Source organism: Sphaerodactylus townsendi, linkage group LG07 (genome assembly GCF_021028975.2).
Source record: "Sphaerodactylus townsendi isolate TG3544 linkage group LG07, MPM_Stown_v2.3, whole genome shotgun sequence".
Taxonomy (NCBI): domain Eukaryota; kingdom Metazoa; phylum Chordata; class Lepidosauria; order Squamata; family Sphaerodactylidae; genus Sphaerodactylus; species Sphaerodactylus townsendi.
This window is the reverse complement of record NC_059431.1, coordinates 20,258,259-20,267,336: the sequence shown is the minus strand read 5'-3', so window position 1 is coordinate 20,267,336 and position 9,078 is coordinate 20,258,259.

Below are 9,078 nucleotides of genomic sequence, written 5' to 3'. Positions count from 1 at the left end.
ACAAACGGGAGTTGTCAACCAGGTGGGAAAGCCGATAATAGGTGTCAACGTTCCTCCAGATGTTGTGGACTATTCTTTATCATCCCCTGCCAGCATGATGCTGGCAGGGGATGATGGGAACTGTAGTCCATAACATCTGGAGGGGCACGAGTTTGACACCTATGGTTTAGAGCCTCAGTCTATTCAATACATTGCAGTGCAAACATCTACATTTCTTCCCCCGAACCATGCGCTGTGCACATAGTGAAGAAATATAGATATCTAAATGTTCCCATCTTTTCACCCATGGCACCCCTCAGCTCTCCAAAAGCTCAATCTCCAGTTTCTCTCAGCCCTCTCCCACTGAGACCCTTTAAACGGAGATGCGAGATATTGAACCCAGGACCTTCTTCATGCAAAGCACGTGCTCAGTGCGAATGATGACTCTCTCCTACAATCTATGGTGCTGGTGAGTTCATCTGTCTGTCGCCAGGGGCCGTGATCACGTGACGGAACGAGACACCCAACCGTTGCCATGGGGACCTTAATCACAGAACACCTTTGAACTCAATTATTTCCTACCAATTGTGGTCTGTCTATTCCTGAAGCTCCGTATTGGGACGTAAGCTGCAGAAAGTGAGTTTGCAGGAGAAATGCTTTTCAGGATTCTCACCTTTGCCAGAGGTCACTGGAAACTCTGAATGTAGAGCGTTACGCTGCTTGTTTTATACAGAAGATCTCGTTAAAAGATGCACATACCTCTAAGTTAAATGAGCTTCTTGATAGTTTTTTTTTAAAATTAAGGTGCTATTTTACCGTGGTGCTGAAATTTGCATGGTGCCTAGAAATATTTTACGGTCAGTGTAGATGAATGTGAATCTACATCCACTTTGAGACAATACCCAAGCAGGGCGCGCGCCTCCACTGTATTACTTTTCAAGCTGGTGATTATTTTCTGAAAAAAACCGCTTTGATCTGTAAAATCTGGGATGTTTCATAAACCTTTATAAGAATAAAAAAAAGTGTCTCTTGCGTCTGTGATGCTGGGAAAAGCTGTAATTGGATTTCTGCATGAAAAGACTTTGCGATGCGCAGCTGAGGTCTGAGACATACTTTTAAGTGGGCAGGCATTTCAAACGCCACTCCAGTTGCCGCTGTCTATCTAATGCTCACTTTGCCCTGTATTCATATGAACGAGATGGGTGTGCGGAACCGTAATCCGCGCGACATTTGTGATCCAGCAACTCGGCTGTTAGCCTCACCCAGTCCATTTCGGCCTGGAGGTCACCTTAGCCTGAGCAAATTAAGAGCCATGCTAAGCTTGAACCTTTAACCCAAAGGGTCTTGCGAACCCTTTAACAGATGGCTCAGACACCAGATTGCTGGAGGTAAGATCTCGTCTCCAACTTCAAGAGGGCAGTGGCTGCTTTTACGGCTGCTTTTTCTCACAATACTAGAACCAGGGGGCATTCATTGAAAATGCTGGGGGGAAGAATTAGGACTAATAAAAGGAAACACTTCCTTTTCCGCCCAACGCCGATTGGTGTGTTGGAATATGCTGCCACAGGAGGTGGTGATGGCCACTAACCTGGATAGCTTTAAAAGGGGCTTGGACAGATTTATGGAGGAGAAGTCGATTCATGGCTACCAATCTTGATCCTCCTTGATCTGAGATTGCAATGTTTTAGCAGGCGAACCAGGTGCTCAGAGCAGCAGCAGCAGCAGAAGGCCATTGCTTTCACATCCTGCATGTGAGCTCCCAAAGGCACCTGGTGGGCCACTGCGAGTAGCAGAGTGCTGGACTAGATGGACTCTGGTCTGATCCAGCAGGCTAGTTCTTATGTTCTTACGGACAGGCTGTTTTTCACCTCTCTGTTTGCATAAACATAGCCTGGTCAATGAACGAGAAGAGGAAGCAACTCAGCACTCAGACTTAAAAATACCTGTCTTCCACTGCTCTGTTCTTTGCCCTCGCAGGGAGCCATCCAGATTCAGCTCTTCACTTATTATCCTGTCACGGTAATGACAAGAAATTGCTCTTTCGCCCTTTGCCAAAGTAACTGTTTCTGAAAGAAGTAAGCGGAGGCACTGAATTTGCAGCCCTGACTGTCAAAACACAAGTGTTTCAAAGACGCACATGGAGCAGTGAAAGGCAGCGGTGGTGGGTATACCGAGGATAGGAGACCAGCTATTCACGTTTATTGAATAACCGTAGGAGAAGCAAAGACTAGGTCCTTCATCTGAGGCCGGGGTAGCTTCCTCTTGCTGCAGGAACCCAGTTTGTAAGACCAGGGAAGTGCTTCCCACTTGCACTTCTGAGATGCTAACAATATATAGCTGAGTTGCTTTTCTGACAGCCACACCACAGTGTTGGGGAGCATAATTTTGAGATATTCTGGAGCCCAATTCAGCTACCACAGTACTGGGGGGGGGGGGGAGAGAGACACCTGCCTTCCCCATTCTATTTTCCTAAACCTATGGAGAGCAACTTGCCATACTTTGGAGCTATACATGCAGTAGTCTGTATGCGTGCAATTCCGTCAAGGTCTGTCAACCCCCTGCAATATCCAGACTCTTCAGTTCAGCAATCGGTTTATTGTCAGGATTCACGAACAGCATACAAGCAGGCTTTGCTGGAACTGAGCTCCACTACAGCATTCTTTGGTTAATGTATTTTTCCCCTGCTCCCCTTCAGCCCCCACCCTCGGGATCCCAGTGGGGTGAAATCACTAACAGCGTTCTCAAGCAGCGCAGAGGCTCCAAGGTCACACCAGAGATAAGGGAGTGCTGGCTGAATCAGAGGATGAGAAAGCTACTACGCACTTACAGCAAAGGAAAACAAGCCAGAGGTCCCCAAGTTGCCATCTTCTCCCTCCACCCACCCTTCCCATTTCATAGCAAGAACCATGAAATCATAGAATTGGAGCAACACCTTCAAAGGGCCATCAAGTCCAGCGCCACCTCGCCAAGTGCAGGACACACACACAATCAAAAGCACTCGGCCATATGACATATGCTCATCCAGCCTTCTGTTTAAAACCTCAAAGTGGAGACTCCAGCCGCTTCTGAGGCAGAAAGTGAATTCCACCTGTTGAACAGTCAGAGACAGTTCTTCCTAATGTTTAGGTGGAATCTCTTTTCCGGCACCTTGAACCCATTACTCTGTATCCTAGTCTCTGAGGCAGCAGGGAAGAGCTTATTAACAGGTCTTGTAGGGGCTTGACAAATTTCATCATCAGGCAAATGAACCCTCCAGTCATTTGAGCTTGGGAAAATGCTGGTGCTGGTGTGGAGTAGCAGGAACTCCTCTTCTTGCACCTTTGTGGTCCTGAGATTAGTTGGATGCCGGCAGACTCTTGAAACAACGTTCCCTGCAGCTGCTGTGGGGAGAGCACGTCAGACCCAACTTGTTCAAAGACATCTTATCGTTGTGGCTTGAAGTCATTACGCTACCTATTCAGCGTAGTTGTTGCCCGTAGACGCAGCAATATCATCCAGTGGAGAGAGAAGTCAGTGGGCGGCATGTAGCATGACTCCAATGGATCTGGCCTAATCTGTTGAGCTGGGGGGTCCCTGGCACCTTAACTTGTTAAGGGTTTGTAAAGGTGGAGAAAGAGTGAGAATGCGTTGCACAATACATGACTCATAGGCCAAGCGCATTCACGCGGGAGGAAACGGTCCTGTCTGGGGCTCAATCCATGTACCTGGGCAAAATGCATCTTTTGTCCCTTTTGTCCAGGACATCTCTTGGTGGTGACCCGCGGGTCATGGGGGCTCCGGTGACAGGTGCAAGAGTGTAAAAGTGCCTCTAGAAGGCAACAGATGGCGCAGGCATTCCTGTGCTCTGTCTGAGGCTCTGCTGGGTTCGCTGGCTCACTCCTACATTGGCTCAGTGATAGAAGTTCAGCCTGGTGTCCATCAGGTTGCAAGTTCAACCCCCGGCATATCCAGCTGAAAGAATCTGGTGGTTGGTGGTGCGAAGGACTGTACCTGAAATCCTGGCCAGCTGCTGCCAGCTAGTGTAGGCAACACTGATCTTGATAGAGCAGTGGTCTCTGACTCAGCATGGGCAGCGAAAGGGCACGCTTAGCTTGGTTTCCAGTCTAGTAGTCTCTTTAGTGGCAGAGTCAGGCTGTGTTGTTTGTGGGAGTTCGACAAACAGGCTGTGTTACCCAAACCCCTGGTCCTTATGGTGCAGCCTGGGCTTTTAAAAGTGCAAGGCCAGGAGGGGACTTCTCTCTAAGTGGTAAGATGAGGCACAAGCCTTTGTTGTCTCCACAAGGCCCTGGCAGAGATCTTCCACAGAACTGATTCCCTTGCAAAAGGACTTATTGGGGCCAGTCCAGAAGCTTTTCTCATTCGTAAGTGTGAGCCAGAGCGTAAAACACAGAGGTAAAAGCTAGATCCACACAATAAGCTCCAGTGAAAGAACAAAACAGAGGAGAGCAAAACAAGCCTTTTTTCTCACCACAATTTCTGCAGGGCATGTTATTCTCAACAGCCGACGACGTACCTTTTCCGAAAACCTATTCTCGGGAGTTCGCAATCCATAAGCCATCATTCCGCAGCGAAGAATTCATTTGAAATTAAATGGATACTTCAGAATAAGTAGCTTGTAATCTGCAGCCAAAACAAAGGCTCTGAACTCGACGTGGAAAGATTGGAAAATATTGTTCTGGAAAGCGACGGGTCTGCGATGAGAAGCAACCAGAGAGCTCCAAATGCCTTTTATTAAATCCTACTGCTAGACATGGGTCCCTTTCTAAGCCAGCAGCAGAGCTGACAATCGACCCTCACCACAAATGTGTGAGACATTAAAAAGAACTTCAAAGCGGGCCTCCACACTTGTATTGGAGTTGCCCTGTTGCGAGCTCTTTTCTATCAGTATGCTGTGACGCTGACCTTCTATAAACCTGCTAAGCAGCAAGACAGACTCCGCTTATGTTTCTCCCAGCAGATTTTTTTCCCAACGACAACGACATGTTGTTTAGGTGCAGCTGGAGGTGCTGATTATTCTGTCTTATTTTTCTATTGCTCTGTCTCTCTTGCAAACGGCAAGTCTGGAGCAAAGCCATTTAAGCATTTTGCTGCTCAGCTCTTCAAGTTACTCTCGAGGTCCAGCAGGGGCGTATCTGCCAGAGGGACATGAGGGGTCACATGACTCCAGGCACCGCCCATTAGATCACGTGGGGGTGCAAAATCACCACCCTAACCCCCCACCCCTCCTGTGGAGAGTCGTCTCCGCCTGTCATTCCCCCCTCCACCAGCCAGGGCCATCACCTTCCTCCTCCGCCAGCTGAAGGAGGAGTCTGGCTGGGCAGGGCCGGATGCGCTAGCTGCCGTAAGTGGGGTGGGGGTGTGTGTGCTTGAACAGGGGTTGCCCCAGGTGCCATTTTCTCCCAGTATGCCTCTGAGGTCAAGCATCTCTCCTTGGAGACAAAGACTTTGTATTGTAGCTACATGCAACAAAGACCTGTTGGCTGCTTTGTCAGCAAAGTACCCATGGAGGTAAGAAAGGGGCTTTTAAAAAAAGAGAAGAGGAGGGGCAGTTCATTTTCCCTTGACCCCCCACCCCAGCTATTTTTACCCTGGTTGACTTCAAATCCACATTTGCGATGCGAACTGAGGTTAGTAACTGGAGATGCAATGGTTTTCACTGCAAATGTATTTAACAATTCAACGTATCATAGGCAGGTAGGCGCATCTAGAAAAATGCAGCCTGTTTTCTGGGGGCGGCATGTAGGCGGCTGCCTTCTGCCACCATGACCAAACAACATTTTTTTGCACCAGGTCTTGAAGTCAGGGTATGGGGGGGGGGGGAGCGATTTTTCTAAATGTCTGCAGCCTGGGGACATTTGACCCCATATGTCCCCCTGGGCCGTACGTCCCTGTACTCAGGGCAGCTTGCCCCAGGGGCGGAGCGAGGGGGAACTGTGCCCAGGATGCCCACGTGCCCTGCGCTCCTGCTGTCACACCGCCCACCTGTTCTCTCGAACGCTCGACATCGCCCGGCACGCCTCTGCTGCAGCAATCACTCGGGCATCATGCCCCCCATCCCATTGGCACTACGCCACTGGCCTGCCCACTAGGCAGTCCTAGGCTACTGATAGGATGCCAGAGATTACAGTGAGGGTTGGGGGAGATCCCACTTGCCTAGTAGCTTACAGTGCACCCTGCCTAGCTCCAATGTCACCATGCGAGCCTATAGCCAGACAGGGTGGCCATTTCTGAAGACCCTACTAGTCATTTCTTGATATCACAGGCAGCCCAGACTTATGGAGCAAAGCAAGGCCTTTAACATCAAGAGGGTTTGCCTGACATGTGACATGTTTGCCTGACACATAATGAAATTAAGACTGGGGTGCTCCAAGTCTGGATGAGTTTGGAATGGTAACTCAAAGGAACTCCAGAAAGTTGTGACCCTTGGTAGCTGGACCGGGGGGGGGGGGTTAAATTAACATTTGGGGGAAACGGGTGCAAGGTGATCTGAGTGTGAGGATTTATAAGTTCTTTGTGAAGCTGGAGTCAGGTACAGGTCTCAAGGCTGAGTTGTTAGTCTGCTTCGGGAGGCCGAGGCCTTCAGGAGGGCACTGTCTTAATTCTTAAAATCTACACATGTAAAAGGCCCCCCAACAGCCTACCTCATACATGTTGAAAATCATACTTGCAGTGCTTAAAAGGGTCCAATAGGACACTCTCTTGGCCCTAACAAACAGACGGGTCTCGCAAACGGCATTCCTCAGTGGTCAAAATTAATACAAGAATGTAAGCAACTCTTCAACAGTTAGGTCTTAGTCATAAAAAAAGTTTTATAACAGCAATTTGTAGTCTGGAAGCTTGGTCGAAACACGTCTGTTTGTTAGGGCCAAAATAGTTTCCTATTGGACCCTTCTGTGTATTGCAAGTGTGATTTTGAATGTATGAGGTAAGCTATTGTGGACCTTTTACATGTTTAGATGTCAACCTGTAATAAATATGTATGTGGTTTTGACATTTCAAAGTTGTATGTTTAATACAGAAGAAGAAGAAGAAGAAGAAGAAGAAGAAGAAGAAGAAGAAGAAGAAGAAGAAGAAGAAGAAGAAGAAGAAGAAGAAGAAGAGAGGATTTATGTCCCACCTTTCTCTCCTGCATAAGGATAGATACTCAAAGGGCCTTACAAACTCCTTTTTCCCCCTCCCCCACAATAAACACCCTGTGAGGTAGGTGGGATTGAGAAAACTGTGAAGAACTGTGACTAGCCCAAGGTCACCCAGCAGGAATGTAGGAGTGCAGAAACACCTGGGTCACCAGATATGCCTCTGCCACTCAGGTGGAGGAGTGCGGAATCAAACCCGGTTCTTCAGATTAGAATTCACACCTGCTCTTAACCACTACACCACACTTGACCTTCTAGGTCAGGGGTAGGGAACCTGCGGCTCTCCAGATGTTCAGGAACTACAATTCCCATCAGCCCCTAGCAGCATGGCCAATCTCCTGGGATGTGTCCCTTTGTAGGGGCTGGGGTTGCTAACTTGGGGAGTAGCCCTATAATTAGCCCATCAGCTATGATCTCTTGTTTGCACGTGTTCCTGTCACAGTCCGGGATAAAACTGTATGGAAGAGGCAGCCACAATACAATCAGTTAAGTTTTGGAAGCAGGTTGTCTGTAATGCCCTGTCCTCTTTATTTGAGGCACTGCATTGCCATCTGTTGGTCAGAAAAGGAGTGAGGCAAACAAGTTTTAAGTACCTGGGAAACACAAATGAAAACCAACATGTTTAGTTTTAATACATCAATATTGTCTCTTTCAAGTCTATGGGAATCTGACCTACACTACTATCACGCTAGCTGCATTTAGCCATCATGGACAGTGGTGTAATGGTTAAAATGGCAGACTCTGATCAGGTTTGTTTCCCACTCCTACACAATAAGTCTGCTGGGTGACCTTGTGCTAGTCCCAGTGCTTTGGAACTTTCTCAGCCCCACCTATCTCACAAGGGGGTCTGTTGTGGGGAGAGGAAGGGAAAGAAGTTTGTCAGCCACCTTGAGACTCCTTACATTTCAGAAAAGCAGGTTATGAACCCAAACTCTTTTTCTTCTCTTCCAAACTGCAGCCAGGCATGGATACAGCTTCTTAGCTATACTCATAAGAACATAAGAACTAGCCTGCTGGATCAGACCAGAGTCCATCTAGTCCAGCACTCTGCTACTCGCAGTGGTGGCTCCACCAGGTGCCTTTGGGAGCTCACATGCAGGATGTGAAAGCAATGGCCTTCTGCTGTTGCCCTTGCTGCTCCTGAGCGTCCTGGTCTGCTAAAGGCATTTGCAATCTCAGATCAAGGAGGGATCAAGATTGGTAGCCATAGAGTCTAACTTCTCCTCCATAAATCTGGTTCAAGCCCTTTTAAAGCTATCCAGGTTAGTGGCCATCACCACCTCCTGTGGTAGCATATTCCAAACACTAATCACGCCAAGCAGTGAAGAAGTGTTTCCTTTTATTAGTCCTAATTCTTCCCCCCAGCATTTTCAATGAATGCCCCCTGGTTCTAGTATTGTGAGAACTCAGGTGCTTCCCCGTATCTCTCTCTGTCTCTTGCATGGTATTTGATTGAGCTCTTTCTGGATGGATCAAGGTCCAATTTGTCATGACATTTGTACACAGGCAGCTTGACAAATGAGAGTTTGACTACAAAGGCGCCCTGCCCATTAGGCATATCTAGACCTTTTCTGAGGGTGTCATAGTGGCACCAGAAGCACGAGCACATACCCATGCACACACACACGGTACCGAATAGAGTGACAAGCTGCTCTGTGAAGGGTCAGGCCCTCCCTCCCACAGCACTGGGATTCGCAGTGGATAATCAGGACTTGGTCAGGTGCCCTCTACTCTGGACAACTCATTCTCAGGCAGTGCACCATCTTCCCTGAGCTTGGCATGATTCACCCAGTCAGTGATCACTCTCCCCAGGTAAGACACTGAGGAGTCAGCCCCAAGAGGGTTCGGGAGATCCTTGCTTGGGTTACTAAGGCACAATAGGAGAATATGGTGTCTCCCAGGGTCTCTCACGAAGGAGTTACAAGACAGAAAACACTCATGAAGGAGTTGTGAGACAGAAAAG